The sequence below is a fragment of the Hemicordylus capensis genome, chromosome 4 (genome assembly GCF_027244095.1).
Source record: "Hemicordylus capensis ecotype Gifberg chromosome 4, rHemCap1.1.pri, whole genome shotgun sequence".
NCBI lineage: Eukaryota > Metazoa > Chordata > Lepidosauria > Squamata > Cordylidae > Hemicordylus > Hemicordylus capensis.
In genome coordinates, this window is record NC_069660.1 from 77095347 (window position 1) to 77122948 (window position 27602).

Here is a 27602-nt window from a genome sequence, read left to right on the forward strand (position 1 = left end):
AAGACACTGGCCTGGTCCACTGATGGACGCAGGAGGTATTTGGGTATTATGTTTCAATTCTCTGGTAGCCGTAAGGCCCATCTGTAATAAGTGCAGCAAAATGCACTGAAGTATACAGCAGCTATTTGGCCTTTTTCCATCTATCTGGCCTGTTTCCATTCTAGAGGAGCCCATTTGATTCCCACAGCAATTAGGCTGTTTGAATCTAAAGCTTTGGCACAACTTCTGTATGGCGCTCAACTTGGACGATACCCTAATGGCTTTGCATTGGAAGTGGTGCAGTCCAAGTTTCTAAGGAAGTTATTCCAAGTAGCCTACAGTGTCCCTAACATGGTCCTCTGGGTGGAGGCTGGGTTATTTAGGGTAGAGTCTAAAATATGGCTTTGTATATTTAAATTCTGGCTTAAGGTAAATTTCTATCCTTTGGGGCTGACATCCTTGATGCTGGCTTATAATTTCACTTCTAAATGGGAATACATACTTAAGAAGTTGTGTACCTTGTGTTTAGTCTTATAGCTAGTAGAATCCATAAGGATATGACATCTAATTGAATACCTAAGTATTATTATCTATTGAAGTATATCACCATTCATTGTGATAGATGTCCCACCCCCCACCCTGCCCCTGGGTATTATACTTGTATACTAATTTTATGTATTCAGTTACTCCATATATTATGTACTATGTATTATTTATTTGAGTGGTGGTGGTAGTTTTTAATTTCCTCTGGTTGGTGACCAAAATAAAGTTTGTCATTGTTATGATTGGTCTGGCACAGGTCTTGAGGCTAATTACCTGAGAGAACTGTGTACACACAGTAGCAGAAATTCAGGGGTTCTGTTCTTAGAACATAAGAAAAGCCCTGCTGGAGCAGGCCATAGACCCATCTAGCCCAGCAACCTCCTTCATGCTGTGACCAAGCAAGTACATCAGGGGAGCCCGCAAGTGGAGAAAAGAGGGTGACTGCCTCCTCCCATTGGTGTTCACTAGCACCTGGTAGTCAGAGGCATGCCACTGCTAAATGGAGGAGAGCTGGTCTTGTGGTAGCAAGCATGAATTGTCCCCTTTGCTGAGCAGGGTCCACCCTGGTTTGCATTTGAATGGGAGATTATGAGGTGGTTCCCACGATCAGTGGGAGCTGCCTGGGGAGGGTTAGCGGGCGGGGAGAGTGAGCTTAGCCCTCTCTCCCTGCACACAAGCAGGCAGTCTGCTCCGGGTGGCCAAAGTGGCCGCCCACACGACTGCCGGCTCCATTACGGAGCTGGCAGGGGATCGAGCATGCAGGGCATGCTGGAGAGATCCCTGAGGCAGGAGGCTGCTTTTCAGCCTCCTAGTCAGGGGCCTAGTTATGAGTTGCCGCGCTGCATTGACACACCGCAGCAACACACGATTTAAAAAACTGGGTTTGCAGAGCACTCGCTCCGCAAACCTGGTTTTAGGGTAGGGGTAGTTTAGGGTTACCTGCTGAAGAACCACCGGGCTTGCAGCCGAGCCTGGTGGTTCTCATGATGGGAGAAAATCACCACTAGCCCAATTTTCTCTCATCGTGTGAATAGCCTCTATGTGTGTTAGCACTGTAAGAGATTCCCTTTATGGGATGGGGCCGCTCTGGGAAGAGCATCTGCATGCTTGCATGGAGAAGGTTCCAAGTTCCCTCCCTGGCATCTCCAAGATAAGGCTGAGAGAGTCTCCTGTCTGTAACCTTAGAGAAGCCGCTGCCAGTCTGTGTAGAAAACACTGAGCTAGATGGACCAATGGTCTGACTCGGTATAAGGCAGCTTCCTATGTTCCTGTGTTGATCGTGACAGAAAAATACAGCTATCTTGACTAACAGCCATTCATAGCCCTGTCTTCCATGAATTTGCCTAATCCCTTTTTACAGTCATCTTGCTTGTAGGCTATCACCACATCGTGTGGCAGCAAATTCTATAGCTTAACGATATGTTGTGAGAAGCAGCACTTTATTTTGTCTGTTCAGAATCTCCCAGCATGTTCAATGGATGATCCCGGGTTCTAATATTATGAGAGAGGGAGAAACGCTCTTGTGGGACATTTCTCACTGGTAAGTTTTCTAGCCAGATCACTGGCTCTACAACTACACACTGAGGCTATTAATACCACACAAACCACCTGGGGTAACCCAGGTAGCTTGTGTCATGTGGAGTACCGGAAGCCCTTGGCTCCCAGCTGCCCCAGAATGTTTTTGCCCCATTTTTAACCCCTGGTGTTTAGCTGAGGTTTAGCTGAGATTGCTTGACAGGCAATCTGTGCACAATTCCCACTGGGTTAAAAGGCTTCCTCCCGGCCCACTGTCCAGCAGCATGCCAGGGTCGGGGGGAGGAGTGGCTGCACCAAGTGTGGCAACTGCTCTAATGAGAGCAGCTGCCACGCTTGTGCCATGTGGCACCCCAAGAGGCAGGAGGGGGAAGTCCTCCTGCTCCCAGCTCCTGCCGCTGCTGTGCCGCCACTCATGTGGGCGCACGATGCAGTGGAGGGGAGGACAGCCGCTGCCTTCCACACAGCCCGTAGCAGCAGCAGCTGGAGGTCATGTGCACAACCACTTCATTGTGTATCTATTGCAGCAAACCATCAAGTGGTAGCAGATGGATATGCATGCCAAAAGCACAAGTCACTTTTCCTTTCAAAAAGAAGAAGAAAAGAGGTGACTGACCTGCACTGATTACATTAGAAGTTATTTGGAAAGTGAAAACAGCCACAGCAATTATTATTAGGACATACTGATTTTTGCATGTTGTCTTCAAAATATGCATCCAAAATCAGGCCTTTGGATTCTGCCAAACGATGCACTCACTTTCCCTGGAATTTGTAACAGCACCTCTGTGGAATTATTGGGTTTTGCTCTAATTCTTAGGAATCAGAGAAGCATGTATGAGGAGCTGCCAGGGATTTTGGTAAATAGCCTCTCTTCTGAGAGGTCTACGTAAAGACCATCTCTAATTTAGGTCTCAACAGTCCCAGATCTGGGGAGCTCCCTGATCTTATATGGACTTTACGCCTGAGTGTGTGTGACAAACAGGAGCAAAGTGGTTAGCCACACACTCCCCTCGCCAACATGGTTTGTGGCCATGCCCCCCCCGCCCCGCAAGGGTCTCCTTCTTTTGTCTGATGCAGCAGCACCCAATGTGGGGGAGGGGGGTATGGGAACATGTCTGGTAAATGCAATAGCACTCTTTCTCCCTTGCAGCAGCAGAGGGGCATAGTAGCTAGGGAAGAGGGGGCCCGTGTTAATTCCTCTTTCTGGCGGCCCCCCAGAGTGAGGGAGATAATGAAGAAAATAGCGAGGGATGGAGCTGGAGGGCCCTCAGGAGCTGGGGGCCCATGTTCTTTGAACCCTTTCGCTCAATTATAGCTACGCCCCTTCACTGTACCCAAGGAATATAGTGTCTGAAAGGGCTCTTGTCATACTTGCATCTAGATTCTGTCTGAAAACTCTGTCAGGTTTTCCAGCTTAGACCAAGGATGGGCAAACTTGGTCCTCCAGCTGTTGAACTACAATTCCTAACATCCATAATCAATGCATTGTGGCTGTGGAAGATGGAAGTTGTCGTTCAACAACAGCTGGAGGGCCAAGTTGGGGTGTTCACAAACCACAGTTTGACCAATGAGGAGGGGAGCAGGGAGCTTCAAGAAAGAGGAGTGTAGGTGGTTACCTGCTTTCCACCGCCCCAAGCAGCACTCAGCCCAAGTACCTCCACACAGCACCAGCACACAAATGGCACCTGCACATGCGTGGACACGATGTGCATGCTGGTGCCACGCGGGGTTACTTGGGCCAAGCGCTGCCCCAGCAGGAAACCGCTTGGGGTGGTGGAGAGCAGGTAATGATCTGCATTCCTCTCTCTCAAAGCTCCCCTCCCCACGCCAAACCGGTGTGCGAACCGTGATTCGTGCACCCCTAGGCCAAGTTTGCCCACCCCTAGTCTAGAAGTTATGAGTACGTGTATTCATAACATGAATACATATTATGTTAACAGCTTAGGCCCAGGGTATTGAAGAGAACGACTTCTTCACTATGAGCCCCATCACCCATTGAGATCATCTGGAGAGGTTTGTCTACATTTGCCACCAGCTCATCTGGTGACTACACTCTGGAATGTGCTCCATGCTGAAATAAGAGCCTCGACGCCTCTGACAATTTTTAAAAAGTCTCTAAAGTCTCAAAAGACACATTTATAAAATCTGTAAAGCCACAGTTATTTACCCAAGCTTTTTAACTGGACTTGTGGTTTTAAATTGTTTTAAGGTTTTAATTTCTATTTTAATTTGTTTTGCAAACTGCCCAGAGATGGAAGTTTGGGGTGGTGTACAAATATGATTGATTGATTGATTGATCAGTCAGTTGATCAATCGATTGACTATATTTCCTAGATGCCATGCCAGGAAAGAGGGGAGAGATACCTTTAGAAATGCCGCGCCAAGTATCACCACTGTGACTGTGTGAGTTGGGACTGCAATAATAACATTGTTACGTGGAGGCGTATGTGGATTTACTAAAAGGAAATCATCCACTTGGAAGGAGCTGTGCCAAGCAAAGCGCTGGAGCTTATTAATGCTGCTGATGTCCCTGTAGCCCTCAGGGAATGTGGATAGCAGGGGAAGATGTATGTGTCTGGTGCACTTTGGAGAGACAAGTTGCTCTTAGGGGAGGGAGAATGTGGCAGAGAGCAAAGCTGCCTGGCCCCTAAACCTGGCTGCAGTGCCCTTAGTCTGCACATTCTGTCCTCCTGAACCAAAAAGGTATACATCTATCTAGCAAGTCACTGCATGTACTGCTCAGGGAGGAGACCTGCACAAGGCTTTTACCTGCTCATTATCTGTGATTCACCTGTGACTTTGCCTTCCGCTTCCACACTAGGTGGATGCTTCAAAAGGATGCAGATTCAGAGGAAATTTACCACTCTCTTTCATCTGAAAGTGAGGATGTCAAACACCTCAAAGCCAGGGAGAGAGGGAGGGAGGGAAGCTGGCACTCTGGCTGCATCTGTGATTGCAGGAAGGGTGGAGAAAGTCATCCCTCTGAACCACCAGCCTTTTGTGCCTTAACCCAGTGACAAACCAGGCACCTGACTCCCATTTATGTGAAAACTATGTTGAAAGAATGTGAAAGGCCCTAGAGGGAGGGAGGGAGGGAGGAGTGGATGCTTTTCTTCCTATGGAATTGGGCTGGAAGTGAAAATACGTGCCATGGGCTTACTAAACATGGACAAGCCCCTTCCAGCTGGGCTTTCAGAGATACACTGGTCATGTGAAAACACATTTTTGTTGTTGTCTATCCTCATGGCATCACCCTAAGTAGCAGAGCAACTTTTTTTTTTAAACAGATCATGGATCTCCCATGCACACTACTAGCATATTATTTTGCAGTTTCTTGGAAAGGTCATACCAACCCCTCAGTTTATTAGTGGATGGAAGATCTCTCTAATCCAGCTACATTTGAACTCACAACTTTCCATTGTATGCCAAAAGAACATTCTCATACCAAGATTTGGAAGAACTAATTAGATTTATTTGTGTAATTTCTTCTATTTTTTCCAGATCAATAAATAGAATCTTAACCACTTCATTCTCCCTCCCACCTTTTTTTTTTGTTTATTTATTTTTGTAATGATTTGTAATAACATGGAAAAATCTGAATAAAATCATTTTAAAAAAAAAACTAACAAAGTAATGTAGTTCACATGGACTATGTGCCTTTATGTGCCCTTTGCCCTCTTAAATTAAAGTTGGGGTAGAATTTTCTAGAAGACTCAAAAACACCCCCAAATACTGGAATCCTAGTTCCAAAGAACTCAGCCCACAAGGTCTATCTATTCACATGTGGGGTCTCATTGAGCCTTCCACTGGGGGAGCTCTTTCAGTCCAGTCCTGCTGGAATGTTTGAAAAGGCTATGGATCTACCAGTGAATGTGTTAAATTAAAAACAAAGGCACACACTCCCATTACTGTTCAGGAAAACAAAAGTTGCTTTTAATTTTTATTTTTTTTAATCCTGAAGAATCACAAAGTAGGCAACATGTCTTATCCTCAGGTGACTATCCTTAGTATTAGCTATTAAAATCCCTGAGTGGTGACTTTTTTTGAGGAGAGATGCTAACACACCCTGAAAGGCAGCCATGCAAACATACCACTGTGATAATAATAATAAGAATAATAGGAACAATCACTTCACCTTGAGGAGCGTCTGTGGGCGCTTAATTATCATGCACCTTTTGCTGTTTGTTCATGTTCCTGCCCTGCTGCCTGAGACAGAAGCTCCAGGAGAGAAATCCACACCCAATTGCATCTGTTTTGTAGAGAAGTAACTTCCCCCCACCTCACCCCACTGTGCACTGTGCTTCTCAATTCACTGTGACAGCACATAGTCAGCTGATGGAATTCACTGGCACAAGTGGTAGTGGTTTTAAAAGGAGATTAGACAAAGCCTAGATGGTTATAAAAGGGGATTAGACAAGTGTATGAAGGACAAGTTAACAATGGCTACTCCTGATGATGGTTACATGCTATCTCCAGGTATCTCTGAATACCAATTGCTGGGGGTTTCTTCTCATGGTGGGAGAAGAGTATTGCCTTTGTACCCTGTACGTGGACTTCCCAGAGGCAGAAGGTTGCCAGCTCTGACTGAAGTTATTCTTGGAAATCCACCACCACCCAAAGATATTATTTCCATTCCCCCCCCCCATAATATCAAGCCATGAAAAACCCCAGGGTTGCTTTCAGTAGTGACCTGGAGAGTGATGGTGATTCCTGGAAACTCCAGACCAATCTGGTTAGCACGGCCTTCCAGGGTTTTTAAACTGTTTTAAATATTTTAATTGTTAATGGTTCTATAGTGTTTTAAAATTGTATTGTAATGATTGTTTTTAAAGGATTGATTCACAGGGGGTTTTGTTGTTGCTGTGCACCACTGTTTGGATGGAACAAAGCCATTTGGAGGGGACAGTATATAAATAGAGACATAGATAGATGGATGGATAAATAAGTAAATAAGTAAGTAAACAAACAAACAAACAAACAAATCCTGAAGGGATGGCAGCCTTCTGGCTGGCCATTGTGGGAAACAGCCAGGATGCTAGACTAAATGGACCTTTGATCCAGCAGAGCAATGCTTACACTCTTTTGTTATGTTCTAGATTGCTGTTGTATAGTGATACCTAATAATGGACTTGACAAGCCAAGCATTCCTGATCGGCTGATGAGGTACTGGGCCAGTTCAGATGATATTTCACCCACTGGTCCCAAAACACACAAAAAGGCGGAACATGCACAATTTTGGCCATCCAACTGTTTTTGCCCCTTGAGAAGTCCATAATGCTGGGAAAAGTTGAAGGGAAGAGAAGAAGAGGACGACCAGTAGCAAGGTGGATGGACTCGATCACAACAGCAATGAATGCACCACTGAGAGACCTTAAAGGCCAAGTTGAAGACAGATCATCCTGGAGAGAATCTATCTATGTGGTCGCTAAGAGTTGACGGCACTTAATCAGTCAATCAATCAATCAATCAGCTGGTTTTGGACTACAACTCCCATCATCCTCAACCACAGTGGCCGATAGTCTCGATATATGGGGACAGTAGTGCAGCATCTGCAGAAGGGCTGAAGATGTGTAGCTCTGCGGTAAGGACATGTTGTACACACCATGAATTTAGTATTTGTAGTGAGTGTAGAGGGGTGGATTGAACTAACCACCCCCTCCCCACACATACACAGTTAGGGAAAGGCACCCTAGCACATCAGCAGTACACATTATCACATGTACTAGGGGCTGGAGCAGGGGGCGGCAGATGAAGCCAACCAGCCCAGTGACTGTTTTTCTTGGGAACTGGGTCAGTTTTAACCTTACTCCTTCTCATAATCTCAGTTAATTTTGAAAATGTCAAGTGAGATTATGAGCCTCTTCTCACGAGCAGTGAAAAGGGCTCCAGAGCAGGCTAGGGGGAGGTGGGTTAAAGCTACCTTCCCCACAGACAATCGATGTGCCATTGCGGGATGCCCTACCTGGTGTACCACACACCCAGATGATGTTCCCCGTGTGCCCAGGCAGCGGGGAGGGTTGGGGGCCGGGATGTGTTGTGTCCTGGCCCCCGAAATGATGCACAGCACGAGTGTACAGTGCATCACGGGGATCCCCTCTCCCCCCCCCCCCGGGCTCCCTACAGTCGGGCAGCCACAGCTGCAAGCAGCTACACAGAGGCGTAACTAGGGAAAACGGCGCCCGGGGCAAGCACTGAAATGGTGCCCCCCCTGCCGCCCCCCCAACATACTACATTATACTTAGGTTTTTCCTCACAAGCGCCTGCCGCCGCCAAGCCAGGCCACTGACTGGCTGCCAGGCACCAGCAAAGCAATGGGGGGGGCGCAGGCGGTGCGGAAGGGACCGCTCATGGGGAAGGGGGAACTGACGCGCTCCCTTGACTGCTGCAGCGCTGCTGCACTGAGCAGGAAACATTTGTATTAACAAAAAATTAAAAAAATTAAAAAAAAATTGGTCATGGCGGTGCCCCCCACGTGACCAGAAAAGATGGCGCCTGGGGCACGTGCCCCCCTGCCCCCCCATAGTTACGCCTCTGCAGCTACAGCTGCCAGACAATCAGAAAAACTAGGTTAAGGCAGCGCTCGTTCCCTTCACCCAGGGTTTCTTAACCTTGGGCCCCCAGATGTCGATGGACTACAACTCCCATCATCCCCAGCCACAATGGACATGGCTGGGGGTGATGGGAGTTGTAGTCCATCAACATCTGGGGGCCCAAGGTTAAAAAAACCCTGTCTCAACCTCATTTTAAAGGTGGCTAGTTTGGCGGGTTTGCCGCCATGTTGCTGCTGGGATTGACCCAATCCAGGCGGTTCACACGTGTGTGCAAAGCCAGACTGGACTCCCTTAGCCCGGTTTTGTACGCACGTGTGAATAGCCTCATTATGTGGCATACAAAATGTACCTAAACTATGCGTGCGTGCAGAGTAACTAAAGTAGTGCTTTCTAAATTGTAGGGGAAAGTTTACTTTTGACGCTAACCTTTCAACACAATCTTTAAATTGTAAACCACTCTGAATGCTAAGGCAGAAAGGGGGTATATGAATGTAGTCAATAAATAAAAACTCCTTTGGTAGGAAAAATAACCAGACTTCCAGTATTCATTACCTCACTACTTATGAATCACTTGTTTACTTAATGTGAAACAAGCATGTCAAATGTTAGAGGTGACATGTAGGAAGTGGTTGCAACCTTGGTCAAGCTACCAGAGGTTACAAGCTGACATGGTGAGTTACTTAAATAGAATTCCCCTATATCAGCACCATCTCTTATTCTCTAGAAAGCTGCTGTTGCCTTTTTTCTATAGTGGTTTCTGTGTCAATCATTATTATTATTATTACAAATATTTATATACCTTTTCTCTAGGGCAGCTCTCAAAGCAGTTTACATGGCAAAGGAAACAGGATGGTTCCCTGTCCCCAAAGGTTTCACCATCTAAAAAGAAATTTATGGTAGACATCGGCCACTGGAGGGACACTGTGCTGGGGTTGGATAGGGCAAGTTGTTCTCCCCCTGCTAAATATAAGAGAGTAACCACTTTTAAAAGTGCCTCTTTGCTCAGTTAGTGGGGTAATTAACATTAACATCAACAGCAGCATGATTGGCACCAATTTAACAGGTCCTTATCTTTCTTCCCTTACTAGGAAAAGCTATACCTGTTGGACTTATGTCTGTCATGCAGCTATTAGATACCCTGCAAGGGGGTGGGGGGAAGTCACCTCAAACTCTGTGATCATGGTTGTTCCTTCTAGCTTTCACCGAATGCAATCCAATCAGTCTTAACAATTGCAGAGAGAAAAACTAGAGTAGCTTTGCATAAAATGCTGCTTTGGACTCAGTGTGGGCCTATTTACACCAGCAGTTGTCTTGGAATACCCAGCATTTTACACATGTTGACATCTGATCTGTAAGCATCACCGTGACTCAGTCAGTGAATGAAATGAGCAGAGGAAAGTCACCAGCTTCGCAAAACCAGAGGCTCTCTGCTTCCCCAGCTCTTATAAACAGTGTTATCTCAGGATAAGAACAACCCCAAGATTAAAAAAAGCAACAACTCTCTGATTGTGCAAGAAAACTCTGTCAGTCTTAAACATCTGTAAGCTTGTTTCAGAGGCTAGCCACTTCCTAAAAAGAGCATCAGAAAGTGCTCCTGTTGCTGCAAACGGAATGAAACAGATCAAACTGATCAGGACTGAAACCTCTCACTAAAAGTATTAGAGGTGTTGTTCACATGCAACTTCCCCAGAGGTCTCACAACCCTAGATTTAAAGGCACATGAAAGAACAACCTGGTCAGAAGCATTTGTGCAAAATGCTTCATAAAGCCAGTAGAGATCAACCTAGATTCAATACTTTCTAATAAATGGGCACCACCGTTTCTTTTTTTCGTGGCTGAACTGTGCACTTCCTTGCTAAGCACCCTCCGGTCTTCTTAAATATATGTTTATTGGCTCATTCCTTGATTCCAAGTGAGCTGATGAGCAAAGCAATAGAGGACAAAGTTGGAGCAACCCCATTAGCTTTTATTCTGGCTTGATACAGCAGTAATAATCTGAACATTTTAAAAATAGCTTCCAGGGAAATATATGAAAACACAGTTAGTTGGCTAAAATTTTCAAGGGTGGTCTTTTCATAAGGCAAGTTGAGGTGGGTCACCTCAGGCAGCTGTTTTGGGGGCTCCAGCAAGGTGGTAAAATGCCCCCTGACTCAGCCATCAGAGGAGCTCTTTGAGACCAATCGGACCCTCGCAAGCTTTGTAAGGAGCACCTTTCACCCTTAGGAACACAGGAAGCTGCCTTCTACTGAGTCAGACCATTGGGCCATCTAGCTCATTATTGTCTACACAGACTGGCAGTGGCTTCTCCAAGGCTGCAGGCAGGAATCTCTCTCAGCCCTATCTGGAGATGCCAGAGAGGGGACTTGGAGCCTTCCGCATGCCAGCATGCAGATGCTCTTCCCAGAGCAGCCCCAGCCCCTGAGGGGAATATCTTACAGTGCTCACACATGTAGTCTCCCATTCATATGCAACCAGGGTGGGACTGTGCTTAGCAAAGGGTCATGCTTGCGACCACAAGACCAGCCCCTGGGCCATGTTCAAAGCTTTCAGGGGTCAGATTTGAATGAGGGCCTGCCCCCCCAATCAGGGGTGCTGGGCAAGGCAGCATTTGGCACCCTGACTCAAGAACCAACAATACCTTAGGATAGGCTTCCCCAAACTGCGGCCCTCCAGATGTTGCTGAACTACAAATCCCAGCATCCCTAGCCATTGTGGCTAGGGATGCTGGGAGTTGTAGTTCAGCAACATCTGGAGGGCCGCAGTTTGGGAAAGCCTGCCTGAGGACATCGCTGACAGGTTTGTCCCTCTTGTATCCCTTGTAGTGAAATAACAAAAATTAGGCTTGATGCTTCAAAGCCTAATAAACGGGAGAGTTTAATGTTTGGGGTCACCATGCAAACATGCAGTCAGGCTGCTAGTTATTTTCCCCCTACTGCCCTTTAGGTCTTCTCAGTTCAGTATAAAACTGGAAAGGGGTTGCCCTGCATCTACTCAGAGGACACTGGAATAGGAGCCAAGAAAATAGAATGGAAGCATGATAAACATGTATGCTCCTCATGTAGCCATTCCTGCCCTCCTGTTTCTATATGTTGTTTGGTCCCTGTCCCATGTTCTGAATTCCAACCCTCCTCTCCCAGGGTTAGCTCACCCATTTATTTTTCTGAGAGGGCTCCTGGGTTTTTAATTGCTAGGTAAAGTGAAGCTTTTCTATCACTCCACCTTCATGTTAGGCAAAGGTTCAGTTGCACATAAGTCCTGTAAAATAAGCAGTTGGCAACCTTACAAAGCTTGTAACAAAAAATAAAAGAATTGTAACAAAAATAAAAAATTCAAATTGTTTTAATGTATATAAATACCATATGTGCTATTATTATTATTATTATTGTTGTTGTTGTTGTTGTTATTATTATTATTATTATTATTATTATTATTATTATTATTATTACAACTTGGTTTTCTCATTGCAGAATGCAATTTTAATGCAGAATTCCTTACTACCGTAATTTATAGGACCTTAATTTATTCCTAATGTATAGGGTTCTATTAATTTTCGCAGGAGGCTAAATTAACAGCCACACCTTGATGCCCTCTAGTGTTCTTAACTGTGTACTGTATACATCTCTAGTTACACTGTCAGGCTTGGTGACTAGAATGTCCCTCAACAAGAAATAGTTTGGCATTTCTATAATACAGGGTTGTGTTCGAAGAGTTTGTTTGTAAACTGAAGCTTCATAACTTGGAACGCTTATAGTTTCTGTGAGGGATGATTTGTTGTATGTAAAGGTTGGCATTTGTAAGTTGGGAACATCATTCATTCAACCTTAGTTGCAGCTTCCTAATTGTTTATTAGATCTGTGCAAAACTTTGAGGTGAATACTCTGCAAAGTTCCCTTGACACCATGCACTAATGGGGCTTCTTGAAGGGGAATTTAGCCCTCTCAAGTCCCAGTGTCCCCTGGGAAAGCACACATGGAGCATTCTGAAGTGTAGTCCTTTGAAGCACTTTCCCCTCAGAACTCTATGGGGAAAGTGCTGGGAAGGACTATATTTTCCAGTGCTCCATGTATATCTCCCAAGATGGTGCTGGGGTTCAAGGGGGATCTTTCTTTCTTTCTTTCTTTCTTTCTTTCTTTCTTTCTTTCTTTCTTTCTTTCTTTCTTTCTTTCTTTAAGGCATACCCGTCGCTAATCCCATGTGTGGCAGATCTCGCAAGAGTTCATGAGCGAGCTGCCAGTGGGGGGAGAGGAAAGTGTTGGTGTTAGTAGACAGGCTTGTGGGCGAGGCGGGAAACAAAATGGCGGTAGGGGAAGAAAAGAGTGGCAGGTGGGGGAAGAAAATGGCAGTGGTGGGTGGGCAGGGGGGCGGAGGGGGGGAAGACCTACAGGCAAAGGGTGCTCTGTGTCCAGCCCTAGTTTCTCTTAAATGCACACTGCCCCTCCCCACTGTTCTGGGGAAAGTGTAGCACTGTGTGGAGATCAATGTTGTGGGAAATGGCTCTTACATTGAAAGTTTGGCCCAAGGTTTTTTGCGAAAAAGTGGAGGTCACTGGTATAAATAATAAATCTTAGCAATGGTGTCTGCTGGTGTCATAGTAGTGCTGTCATCAAGAAAACACAGAAGACAAGCTTGCAACATTCTCTGCCTACCAAGGCCTTTTTCTTTTTGGAGGGGGTAAAGGGAGGCAATTGCCCCAGCCCCATACATGGCGGGGGGGCATTCATTATATTTGATGTGATCAGATTGATCATTTTCATTCAAGGCTGTAAAACTAATCAGTTAAAATATAACCCCAGGATCAAGTTGTCTCCGTATTTGGGGTTATTACATTGACACAGGATGCAGTGGCTGACATACCATGCAGCATTAAGCATGCGGTGTAACGTTTGAGCAGTTGCTCAAGGGTGCTGTTGTGCAAGTGCAAAAATTGTGCAAATGAAGTTGTGCTACTGTTGGACAACAGTGCATCTGTGCAAATTTTTGTGCATGCACAACAGCACTCTTGTGCAACTGTGCAAACATTTTATTCTACTGCATGTGCAATATTGCGCAGTATCTCAGCCAGTGAGAAGAAAGGGGTATGTGTGTTCAAACAAATATTCTGCCTCTGGGCCTCTCAGAGTCCTGCTGCCCCATGGAACCAAAGAGCAGCTTGGTTGAGTTTGGTTAACATACTACTGCTTGGTTAACGATAAGCCCCAATCCTTGATAGTGCTGCTGCACATACAAATGTTCTTCTTCCATTGCCTAGTTGTGTACAAAGTATGCATGTTTGCCTGCTGGTGTGCAAACCTTGCAAATGATTGGGTGATGCATCAGGTCAGAAGAGTTTGAACACATAAGAAGAGCCCTGCTGGATCAGGCCCAAGGCCTATCTAGTCCAGCATCCTGTTTCACACAGTGGCCCACCAGATGTTTCTGGGAAGCCCACAGGCAAGAGCTGAGTGCATGCTCTGCTGTTGCTGCAAATAAATAACCCAACTCCCAACAGCCTACTCAACCTCCATTGCAGAAGAAGATGGCTATCACACTTATACCGACCATTGGTCCACCCAGCTCATTACTATCTAAACTGACTGGCAGCATCTCTTCCGGGTTTCAGACAGGTAGTTTCCCAACACTTCCTGGATATGCCAAAGATTGAACCTGAGGCCTTCTGCGTACATGCAAAACAAATGCTCTTCCACTGAGCTGCAGTCCTTCTTCATAAGAAAAGTACAACCCCCTGCTCCTCAGCCTTCACAAGGGCTCATCCAGGATTTGATCCTGGGTCCTCTTACACCCAAAGCAAGAATTATACCTTAGACCAGAGTTTATTTATTTATTTTTTATTTACTTCATTTTTACATTTATATCCCGCTCTTCCTCCAAGGAGCCCAGAGCGGTTTACTACATACTTGAGTTTCTCCTCACAACAACCCTGTGAAGTAGGTCAGGCTGAGAGAGAAGGGACTGGCCCAGAGTCACCCAGCTAGTATCATGGCTGAGTGGGGATTTGAACTCGGGTCTCACCAGTCCTAGTCCAGCAATCTAACCACTATACAAAACACTCCATCCCCAGCCAGAATAAATTGTAGCTGAGGCTGATGGGAGTCTTAGTTCTTCAACATCTAGAGGCCCCCAGGTTGGGAACCACTACCCTAGACTAACAAGCCTTTCCTGGCATTTCAATGGCTAAGCAATTAGTATCTGCATTGGCCCTTCTGTTTCACTGAGTGGATAGTGTTGGCCTTTTTCAGCCACCATCCTAGTAGCTGAACTGGGCACTTTCACAATGAGGCTCAGGAGCCAGAATTCCTCCCCTTGTGCAGTGGCAAACCACAATTTGTTCCCAGTAATCAAGGGAGAGCTAACTATATCACTGAACAGTTGTGCAATATCCAAGGAAGAGGAAAAGACTCTTCCCCCCTTCTCCCCCTCCCACTCCAAAGTCCACTGTTTTTGCTGTCTGTTGTGAAAGAGGCTTATCAGATCTGTAGAGCAATACTCAAGAGCACACAGCTTCCAGGAAAGGAAGGAAGTGTTGGGTCACCCACTCCACTACCACCCTTTTCCAGCAAACAAGGGAGGCATGCTGATAACAAGGCCAGTGGTATGCACTGCAGAAGAATGTGTGTCAATAGGGAAAATATGTGACCCAGCATGTGCTACTGAAACCTTAGTTTTTTTTCCTAAGACTTCCTCTCCAGCAGTGCCTGGCTGGATCCACCAGTGCTATAGCAAAGGCAAACACAGCGGAAGCCAAAGAGAGATTGACAGCAGTGCTCAGTAATTAACTCAGTGCTACAAAGGCATGGGAGGAGTGTATAAAAGCCCCCTTCTGCCCTGACAATGAGCAGGAGTCTGTTCTTTCAAATGGAGAGTAATTCCATTTGGCCTGATTCTCCATCCATGCCTTCCCCTGGATATATCTCTCTATTGACCTGTTTGTTTGTTTAGTCTCTATGGAAATAAGTAGTATGATACTGAAGACCAGGCTCAATGCATTGATTTGCTATGCACATTCTCTCTATCATGCAACTCCCTTATTTATGCATATTGGGCATGACACACAGAAAGTTAGGCGTGCCTATCTCTTTTGAAATCAATGGGACTTTGCTTATCTCTACACTTGATTAGATCCCCTTGATTGGATCTCAGACTTGCTGGTTGTTCTTCAGATTGCTCCCTTTTGAGGGCAGTCTTGTGTGTTTGAGGAGGACTGAAGTCGATACACTCACTGTGTTCCATGAACAGAAGCATACACTTTTGTGCACTAGAGCAGGGGTTCCAGCCTTGGCTGCCCAGATGTTGCTGGACTACAACTCCCAACATCCTCTGTGTGGCTGGAGACAATGGGCATTTTGTAGTCCAACAGCATCTGGGCACCTGAGGTTAAGAACCCCTGGACTAGAGCAACCGATGAAAGTGATTTCCTAAAGACAGAGTGGCAGGGAGGAGCAGGAGTTCAGTGGAGGGAAGAAATGAGGGACCACCCAATGGCAGCCACAGCCTCCATCACACACCTGCTTTTCCTCCCACCCAATGCCTTTTGAAAAGGCAGAGGGTGGAAACAGGGCAAAGGGACTTCTGAGGGCAGCAGTGACTCACCAAGGGCCTGTTCTAGAGAACTTGTGACCTTTTGCATGGAAAACAAGTGCTCTTCTACTGCTCTACATAGCTGTGACCTCCTCTCTCTCATGTAGTTTTATACTCCAACATCACGCCTTTATCTGTAGTTTGCAACACTCATTATGTGTGAAGTGAACCAGCAGGGAACATATGAAGCTGCTTTATACAGACTCAGAATAAAGCAATCTAGCTCAGTCTAGCTCTATACTGGCAGGCAGTGGATCTCAAGGCTCTCAGGCAGAAGTATTTCCCAGCTGTACCTGGATATGCTAGGGACTGGACCATCAACATGCAAAGCATATGTTCTACCACTGAGCTATGACCTTTTCCCAGGGTATCTGGGCACCATTATTTACAGGTGAAACTCGGAAAATTAGAATATCGTGCAAAAGTCCATTAATTTCAGTAATGCAAATTAAAAGGTGAAACTGATATATGAGACAGACGCATTACATGCAAAGCGAGATAAGTCAAGCCTTAATTTGTTGTAATTGTGATGATCATGGCGTACAGCTCATGAAAACCCCAAATCCACAATCTCAGAAAATTAGAATATTACATGGAACCAAGAAGACAAGGATTGAAGAATAGAACAATATCGGACCTCTGAAAAGTATACAGTGTATTGTGCTTGATTGGCCAGCAAACTCGCCTGACCTGACCCCATAGAGAAGCTATGGGGCATTGCCGAGAGAAGGATGAGAGACATGAGACCAAACAATGCAGAATTGCTGAAGGCCGCTAATGAAGCATCCTGGTCTTCCATAATACCTCATCAGTGCCACAGGCTGATAGCATCCATGCCACGCCACATTGAGGCAGTAATTGCTGCAAAAGGGGCCCAAACCAAGTACTGAATACATATGCATGCTTATACTTTTCAGAGGTCCGATATTGTTCTGTTCTACAATCCTTGTCTTCTTGGTTCCATGTAATATTCTGATTTTCTGGGATTGTGGATTTGGGGTTTTCATGAGCTGTACGCCATGATCATCACAATTATAACAAATTAAGGCTTGATTTATCTCGCTTTGCATGTAATGCGTCTGTCTCATATATCAGTTTCACCTTTTAATTTGCATTACTGAAATTAATGGACTTTTGCACGATATTCTAATTTTCCGAGTTTCACCTGTATAATGGTCATCTGGACTGGCATTACATTTGCATTTCTTCAGCTTCACAAATTGAACTCAATACCAGAGGACATACATCAACATTACCCATTGCAGAAAGACATGCATTTCTCCATGACAAGGCACTCAGGCTGTGGATAGATTTCCTGTTCAGGAAATGGCAAGCATACAAACAGGAAATGGGTCAGGGATGCACTGATGTACTGTGGCGCCACAGAGCTGCTAAAGAGGATCCATAGTTACAAGAATACGGATGCATTGGATATCGGCATAGCACTCTCAGCACTTACAGTTTTATTTGCTCACTTCCTGTTCTCCTGCCGCACAAGTGCCAAGGTTTGCACAAATGGTAACACCTCGTCTATTGTTCCAGACAAAGAGATTTTGTGTGGGGAATGTGCAGTAGTTATTAATTTGCAACTATGTTCCAGATAATGTTACCCCAAAAAGTATTTCTGCTGCAGGGATCTCATGTTTTCCCAGCAGTGGAACCACTAAATGGGATGGCTGGGAAATGGCCATTCTTCTCCCCACTCCCTGCAGGCACATCTACTGGGTTTTGTGAGTCCTGGGCGGAACGTGTCTTTGCTACTCTAATGGGTGTCTCTGGGCTTGGACTTGCTCCATAATTAGAATTCCCCTCACTCTGCCACTCCCCAATGGCATTTCTGTGTATTTTTAAAAGTAATATCTTGGATGGCTTATCTTGCTTTCACAGCAGCACAGTAGGGAAATACTAATCTAGACCTTTAATATCACTGTCCCTATAGCCAGGTAGCTCCCTCTCCCTGCAGGACTCCTTCACAATTCCAGGGCTCTTACACCTCTTTTTGGGGAGGGGGGACGCTACTTCCGTCTTGACTTTCATGGCCCAATTACACACTCAATGGACAATCTTGTGTCTGGCTCAGGAACATAAAAAGCTGCTTTATACTGAGTCAGACCATTAGTCCGTCTGGCTCAGAACTGTCTACACGGGCAGCAGCTCTCCAAGGTTTCAGGCAGGAGCCTTTCCCAGCCAGGCACGGAGCCTGACCGCCAGTGGCCCGGCCCCACAGACCCCGTCCCCCACGTCTGACGTCAGATGCGGCGTGGTCTGCTTCCTGAACAGAGCCTTGAGGCTCCATTTGGGATTTGGAGTTCAACTCCCGGAGGGGCCACGCGGCCCCTTGGGGAGCTAAACGAAGGCGGAGCGGCTCTTTCCTGCAGGGAAGAGCCACTCCTGGCTACGCTGCGAATGCAGTGCCAGGCTTCTAACTCCCGAAGGGGCCGCGTGGCCTTGCAGGGAAGAGCCGCTCCTGGCTGTGCTGCCAATGCAGCGCCAGCCTTCGTTTAGCTCCCGAAGGGGCCTCACGGCCCCTGCTCAGCCCCTGTTGTGGGGCTGGGGAAGGCAGGTATAGGGTTGTGAGCAGTCCCGGATTAGCTGGGATGTCCCATATTTCCGGGGGGAAGTGGTTGTCCCATTTCCCCCGTATTTTGGCTACCCACTCGGTCGGTGGCACAGAGGACAAGAATGGCTGTGACGCCAGCAACAGAGCAGGCTAGGCTAGCCGGGAGGCTTTGCAAGCCTAGGCAGCATTGATGTGTGAAGCGTGCTCCGTCTGTGTTTTAGACTGGTAGGAAACCATGGAAGGCAGGAGGGGAGGGAGGCAGGCTGAGATATAGGGAGGGGGCTTGTCAGCAAGGTCTTGGGGTAGCAAGGATGAATTGTCCCCTTTGCTCAGCAGGGTCTACCCTGGTTTGCATTTGAATGGGAGACTACATGTGAGCACCTTAAGATATCCCCCTTAGGGGATGGGGCCTCTGGGAAGAACATCTGCCTGCTTGCATGCAAAAGGTTCCAGATTCCCTCCCTGGCAACTCCAAGAGAGGGCTGTGAGAGGCTTCTGCCAGTCTGTGTAGAAAATACTGAGCTAGATGGACTTGGCAGAAGGCAGATTCCTATGTTCCTATGTATGTTCTAACGGAAACATGAAAAGTACAAGCCAACGCTGCCACATCATATTGATACAGCCACTGGCTTTGAACCACAGCCAATGTATTCTCAGCCATTGCACTTGAGAGTGAGCAGATTTGCAGATGACTCCTGTTCTCAAAATCAAAGGATATATATGAACACAAATATGATGAATATTTATATACTGCTTTTCAACCAAAGCTCCCAAAGTGGTTTACATAGATATAAATGAAATGGCTCCCTGCCCCCAAAGGGCTCACAATCTAAAAAAGAAACATAAGATAGACACCAGCAGCAGCCACTGGAGGGATGCTGTGCTGGGGATGGATAGTGTCAGTTGTTCTTCCCCTGCTAAATAAAGACTATCTTTATCAATCGCTACTTTTAAAAGGTGCCTCTTTGCTCAGTTAGCAGGCGAAGTTCATGTTATTTTAGGGAATACTTTATTTACACAGGCAGCATATAATCCTCTAGCCATAACTTATAAGTACACAACAAACATATATACACACACACCCTAGCACTACGGAATAGTGTAGTCATGGTGCTCCCTTCTTCTAAGCTCTCAGTCAGCTTCCTTCGACAGCAACAGAGGGTCACCCCCATCTGCGTCCACCCTCAACAACAGCCGTATCCATTATTCTGCTCTCTGGAATTGCAGCCAGGGCCACTGTGCATGGCATGCTGAGAAACCTTTCTGGCAGAAGACCCAGTTGAAGTCCATTAAGTGGCTGAAGCAGGAGAAATCCATCCTACAATCCTGGGGCAAATGGTCCTGCTTTCTCAGCTACCTACAGCACAAGCTTCAAGTTCTGAAGGTACTGTGTGAATCAGGAGCTCACACCCGATTGGCATCTCCAGGGAGTAGAAACAATTTTTCAGAGCAATGTCTGAATACATCTCATAGATCTTGTGCAGAAGAGAATCTATCCCAGGCTGCTCTAGGTCAGCAAACCACCACAAATTTTATCTCTGTTAGGGTCTGTAATCAGTGGAATTTTAAGTGTCTGTTTCCAGTATCTTAATGCCAGAATCTCCTTGCCCAGGAGACAGTTGGGACCTGATTGCAAACCACAAGTAGAACATGGAGGCCAGTGTGAGCTTCTCATTGGACAAGGGACAGGGCAGCCAAAGTGGACTGACACTGGGTAGTTGGCTGGGTTGCTCAGGAATTCCAGGACATCCCTCCCATCACCAGTATATTGCCTGCTGACATAGATGCCATTGGTGGCAAACACAGCATGACCCATGTAGATGCCATCACACTGCCTGAAGGCCACGAGGACAAGCTCTTCATGCAACCAAAGCACCAGCTCCAGCAGGAAGCTGAAGGTCTTCTCGGCTTCAGCCTGTGGCGCATAGTGGTCAAGCTGGTAGATGAGCCCACCAGCCTTGTTCACCACATAGATGCTGAAGATGGCCAGTTGGGACTCTGGTAGCCAGCAGGGGAATGGCACAGAAGGGAAAGGGAAAGGGAAAGGGCCAGGCATCTCAAAGGATATATCATATGATGTATCTTTGAGAATGGTGACTACATTCTCCTATTCCCATAGAATCCTACACACACAATAAAGCAATTAACACAATTGAAAACTGGGTAGGACAAGCATCCTATCCAGCTTCAAGAGTTGTGTGTGCTCTTGATTGTCAATTGTGTGTAAGCAAAGCAAACACCTAGATAGGAAGAGGGGATGAGCGATCATGTGTGAGAGAGAGCTGGGTAGGGTGGCTTTTCCTCCTGCCTTGTTAAAAATGCTGGGTATGTGAGCTGGGTATGGCACCATCCTACCCAGCTCCTGCCTCACACACAATCACTCTCCCCAACACCTACCTAGCTGTTTACTTGCACATGATCAAAACTTGGGAGCATACACAGCTCCCAAAGCTGGGTAGGATGCTTGTCCTACCCAGTTTTTGACCGTGTTAACTGCCTTCATATGGGACAAATATGTAATTGTGACTCAGAGCCTAAAGCCCTCCTCCTTAATACTGCCCCTAGTTCTCTATCAGCTTGTGGTGGTGATGTCTCTATCACTTGTTGTTTTGGAAGACTAAAGCTGCTTTTTTGCCTGAATTTGTTCAAGCATTAACTTTTTTTTTTAAGTAACTGATGGACCTTCAGCATAACTAGAACCAAGTGTTTTAATTCCTCTCCAAATTGGTGCATTTGTGACTGCTGCTATTTCTAGAAGTTCTGCCCTACCTTGATAAGTGTGGAGGCCCCTGTCATCAGCAAAACTCGACTTAATATGGACAAAGTGCAAGTGGATGAGATAATCTGGTCCAATTGCAGTCAATATAGCTCTGACAATATCACTGACAATGACTTCCCTGCTGACAAAGTTGAGCTTCAAGGCCTACACTCCATCACGTCCATCTTGGGTGGTTTCATTCATTTCTCATTATTTCAATTTGTACCATATCTTGGGAGGCAAACCACTGATTCCTAAACAACACATTCCAGAAAGATGGTTGATGCCATGCAAGATATTTCAAGCCTCATGTAAGGCAAGTGGCTAGAGCTCTTAGTTCTTTGGTGGTGAAGAGCCTATATGCTTGTGGTATACACGGTACAAAATATAAGGTTTTGGTTATGACCTATAAAGCCCTAAACAGCTTGGGCCCTGGGTTAACCTCTCCTTTGCTATGAACCACACCACCCATTGAGATCATCTGGAGAGGTCCGTCTGCAGTTGCCACCGGCTCATCTAGTGGCTACTCAGGGACGGGCCTTCTCCATTGCTGCCCCGAGGCTTTGGAACACACTTCCTGCTGAAATAAGAGCCTCACCATCTCTTACAACTTTTAAAAAGGCAGTCAAGACACATTTGTTCACCCAGGCTTTTGATACTGTTTTAATTGTTTTGAAACTGTTTTAATTGTTTTAATGGTTGTAACTTTTAAATTTTAATTGTTGAAATGTTTTAATCATTTTTCGGGTTGTTTTTCTTCTCTTGTAAACCGCTCAGAGAACTTGCATTTTGGGCGGTATAAAAATATGTGAGATAATAAGTAAATAAATAAATAAATAAATAAATAAATAAATAATCAAGTGAATAAATAAATAAATATTTTGTGTCTTATACAACAGATCCCTGGTCCATGACTCTGGGCCTTGTAGTAGTAGCAGCAAGTATTCATGTGTAAAGGAAGGAACCAAATGAGGTTCTTCCACCTTTGCCTCCTATGAATAATTACATGATAATATGATTGGAAAGGATTAATCTTTGATCTTATTAGGCCCTGTTTCACCATCTGTCTTGCATTTACAATGGAATTCCTCACAACACCACTTTATTAAGGACATGACATCACCAATCTGTGGAGAAAAACTGCAGACATTTTTAGTGAGCTCTTTCCACAATAAATTTCGCCTAAGTGAAGGAATCCCAGTGCTAGATTTATGCCAATTTCTGTTTGCTAAACTGTACTGGAATGCAAAAGCCCATTAGGATGGGCAGGGCACCTCTAATCATTAATACAGAACTCTAGCAGAGATTTCAAAATGAATATGGAGCATTTTGCTTTAAAGGAGCCTGATCCTTGCAATTTGCTTGTCAGAATCTTTCTTCCGTCAGAATCACAGAATGAATCTGAAGTTTAGCTTTAGTATCTGCTCCTCAGTCTCCATCATTGTTTTTAGAAAGCAAGTGAAATCATGGCTGTGCACCCTGGCTTGCTGTTTTTGTTGCTGCTGCTCTGTATTTTATGTATTTTCGTGTTATGTATGGTTTTTAAAATTTCTAATTAGATTTGTATTTTTATATTCAAATTTAATATTTTTGTGTAACTGTTTTTAGTTTTATATTGTTTTAAATGTTTTGTAAACCACTTTGAGATTGTTTAAATAAAATTTAATCATGTAGATCATGATGACTAAAGAAATGAAAGGGGGAGAACGTAACATAGGAAGAAAAATTTATCTTAAAAGGAAAGATGGACTTATGAGTAATTGATTAATCAGACTCGAAAGGTTTGAAAAGCTACTATACTTTTACTCCTATCTTCTCTTAAAATATATGGAAAAAGAGAAAAGAAAGTGGGGGCAGGGGGGAGTACCAATATAGTCAGTTTTCATTTCTGAGTATTTTGGATCTCACCATGGCCAGTTTATAGTAATGGAGAGGAATAAAAAATTAGGTTTGTTGATGAACAAACAGTTCTGCTTCACAATCCCTTTGCGACCCAGAGGAGTTCACCAACCACAGCCCTGAAACCTTTTACATCGAAGCAGAGATGCACCTAGGTAACTTTGGAACCTGGACCTAAAGGCCTATGGCGGTCCCCTCCCCCACCCCAGCTGCAAGTTAAGCATTGCGCATGCACGCACACCCACCCACACCGTGACACATTCAGCATTTCTAACACATGGGTTCTTGAGAGCACAAACAGCAACTGAACTCACAAGAATGTAAGAATATAAAACAAGTACATTGATGCAAATATGCATTAGCAGAAACATTTCAACACACAACTGAACACATTTCCATCCCACATATTTCCTTCCCCACTCCCACGTCTGTCTCTAAAGCAGAGGTCCTTCTCGGCTACCTGGCAAAGTGTGGACCTGCAGCATGGCGACCACACCACCTGGGACAACTAAAGAGGATTTGGGCCCCCCCAGGGGGTTTGGAGGCTCTGGGCTTTGGCCTGGAAGTCCAGGGGTAAGAGCACCTCTGCACTGGGGTAATGTCAATGGCAGGAGCATAACTAGGGGAGAGGAGGCCCCTGTTACCCTCTCAATGGAGACCCCTCAGAGTGAGGGAGATAATGAAGAAAATAGGGAGGGGTGGAGCTGGGGGGCCCTCAGGAGCTGGGCCCCCCGGGTTGTTTGAACCCATTCGCTCAATTCTACACCCCTCAATCCCCATCCTACACCCCTGGTCAATGGGATGCATCTCATATTCAGAATTGGGGCATTGTTTCCACTCTGTAAAATGTGGTAATCCTAATGATTTTGAAACTCAGTAACTTTCATCTATCTGGTATATTTTGTCTATGAGATCTTAAAGGCAGAGAGTAAGAAAATATGAGGCTACTTTCTTCAGTATAAGATTCCTTCTGTCAGGGGACCAAGTTGGCAAGTTTAAGTATGATATTGTTGCTGAGCCTCTGCCATATTCCTATATAACTCAATCAGATATACTAGTGGTTCTTTTCAGTGATTCAGATTACTTTGCTAGCACCAAGCCAGTGACACTGTGTAGAGGAGAGGTCACTGCAAAAGGTTTCTCCTCCTCTGGTGTCTGTTTTCTCTCATCCACCCATCCTGTAGGACATAGATGAGATGTAGTAGAAGCGGGTAGGTAAGTATTATGGACTGGAAGGTGATCAAGGGAGCTTATAGAGCGGTGGCTTCCCCTTGCTGTGGTGCTCTTAGGGTTACCAAAAGGGAATCTGGCAAGTACTTTAGTCTAACCCAGGAAAGACCAACCTGAAGCTCTCCAGTTGTTGTTGGCCTACAACTTTCAGCAATTGCAGCTGGGGATGATGGGAGTTGTAGTCCAGCAACAGCTGAAGAACCTCAGGTGGGCCATCTCTGGTGTAGCCACTGGTCTGTAATTGGCTATAGACCAGGGCTACATAACTTTGGCCCATCTGCAGATGTTGGACTACAACTCCCATCAGGCCTGACCACTGGCCACTGTGACTGAGGATGATGAGAACTGTAGCTGAAAAACAACTGGAGGGCTGAGTTTCTGCAGCCCTGCTATGGACCCAATGCTGCAAAGGTTTTGTGGTGATGAAGATCTCATTCTGAAGAATAATCACTTGCTTCAGTGCTACAGAGACAATAACAGAGAGAAGAAGCAAGGAAAAAAAATATTTCTCACACTGGGTGAGATATCACCTCTATGAGAAAGATAAATATATGCCTCATACTGAGACAGACTCTTGATCCATCTGTTACAGTATTGTCTATGAGGATCTTCAGGGTCTCAGACACGGCAGGGCCTTTCCCAGCCCTACCTGGAGATGCCAGGAATTGAACCTGGGATCTTTCACATGCATGGCATGTGCTACACCACTAAACTTCAGCCCTCATGGAAAACTTGTTGGAACAGCTTTTGCAACACACACACACACACACACCTTGCATTTCCCATAAGCTAACTCAATCATTTGAAAACACCCCTGCATTGTCATAATCACAACTGTCCCTCAAAGAGAGCCAGAAGTCTAAACCAGAAGTGTAGGATGCAAGTTATTTTGAAAAAGTCGGTACTCTTTTTGTATGCTTAAAATGCCTCTGGTTTTACTGTCACCATTTCAATGTGTGCAGGCATGGGATGAAATAACAAGCATGTTTGGGCATCAGGGATTGCACTGGATGTCCAGCCAGCTCCTCCATTGGCAGCATCCATGCAGATACATCCCAAGATTCTCACGGCCATCATGATACGTTCCCTATTGTTACCTTCTGTAATGCGATGTTGCCCTCATATGACCCAGCCTAAAGTTTTCCTCCTGTGACCTTACTAAGCTTTTTTGCTGACATACCCTAGGTGGTGCCTTCTCTGTCTGCTGCTGTTGCACCATTGTATGCAGCTCCTTAGCTGGCATATGCACAAGATTATCCTAATGTGCACTCTCTTGGCACAGCCCCTGGCAGGCACTATGAGCTCCTCCCTGATATCCAGCCATGGAGGCATATCTTCCTAAGCTATCGCTGAAAGAGGAAGTGTCAGGTGTAAATCAGGGCTGTGACCTATTCCCAGTTCAGTCACTTAACCTTCTGTAAACACTGTCCCTCTCTCCCATCCCCTGCTCTGTTTTTCTTCCCATGGTCAGCTCTTTGAGAAAGTGGTATGCTTTATTTGTCCTAGAAGAATGAGATTCTGCTCCCCTCTGGCCTTTCAGAGCTACCATGTTGTTGACCAGTCACTGATAATACTTCCTTTTATTAAGTAAATAGTGGGTCCTGTGATCTCCCCTCTCAGGCCCTTTACAGTCAAGACATAACTAGGAAGATCAAACTTGCCGATGCTGAGAGGATTATAGCCTTTCACACACATTTGGAATGTGTGTAAAGGCAACTGAACTATACTACCAGTCACAGCACAGAGATGTGGATTCCCTCCTGTCTCAGACCGTTACAGTCACAGACACCGATTACACACATTCAAAATGTGTGTAAACTGAATATGTGGGTTATTTTCAACATCAGCTACTGGATGTTCTGTAGAAGCAGCACATAGCATGTTTGTGGACCATGGGTATCATCTGTTTATGAAGGAGGCACAGCTTTGGTTATCCCACTGAACTGTAATTCTGATGCCTTTCCACTTATTCAGAGATTTAGGAGGAAATTAATATTCTCCAAAGGAAATGATGTCAACAACATTAAGCAATATTCTGGTCACTACTAGCAATATTTTTCTCAAGGCATCTCCAAAAGGCAAAAAGAGGAGCAAAACAGAAACACTGATTGAGCAGGGGCAGGGACCAGAATATTGGGAGTGTCATTGGTTTAAAAAAAAAAAAAAAAAAAGGATGGCTAGAGCATATGTGGAGAGGAATACAGTCAGCCTGAGATGAAAATGCAGCTGTGTTGGCTGCACGGACTGGATGTGCTCTGGAAATACTTCCTCCATTCAAGGTCTCTGTAATAGACATATCCAAAAATGCATCTTAAAAAGAGGGATCCGAGTCTAGGGAGAGCATGGGCTAGCGTTGTGAACATGGCACCATCATGTTAAAATTCTTTCTAAGTCTCCCATGGGCTGTTAAAGCCAATCTGGTGTAGTAGTGGGACTAGGACCAGAGAGATCTTGGTTAAAATCCCAGCTTGCATGAAACTCATTGGGTGACTCTGAGCCAGCCACTGTCTCTCAGCCTAAACAATTAATAGGGATGCTGTGAGGATAAAATAGGGTGGGGTAGATAATGTACACTGACTGTCCTGAACTCCTTGGAGGGAGTTTAGGATAAACATGGAATGTAAGAAAACTCTGTAATATATTAGAGAGAGGTGAAAAGACTAATGTTTTGGAAATATTACTATGCTGGCAAAATCCATTGTGCAGTCACAACCTTAAGGGTAGCACAACACAGCCATAAGGGTATTCTGGCAAAAGTTAGAAGAAACAATAGCTACTATGGCCCAAGAATGACAGATATTAGCAATAGGGCAAAGGGATGTTACTTTCATTGCCTGACACCATCAGCCCAATAAGCACACTCAAAACTTTCTGGAGATGGATTAGCAGATAACCCTGCTTCTGTTGTATCCAGACACAGTGCTTTCTGACACTAAAGAATGTCGGGAATCTGTTTTGTAAATATTACCACCAA

The 27602-nt window shown here is 45.3% G+C and overlaps 1 pseudogene; it reads right to left on the reverse strand.

Annotated features, from left to right (window-relative positions):
- Window positions 1–20306: 20306 nt before the first annotated feature.
- Window positions 20307–23883, reverse strand: LOC128323139 (trafficking protein particle complex subunit 4-like; annotated as a pseudogene).
- Between the last annotated feature and the right edge of the window lie 3719 nt (window positions 23884–27602).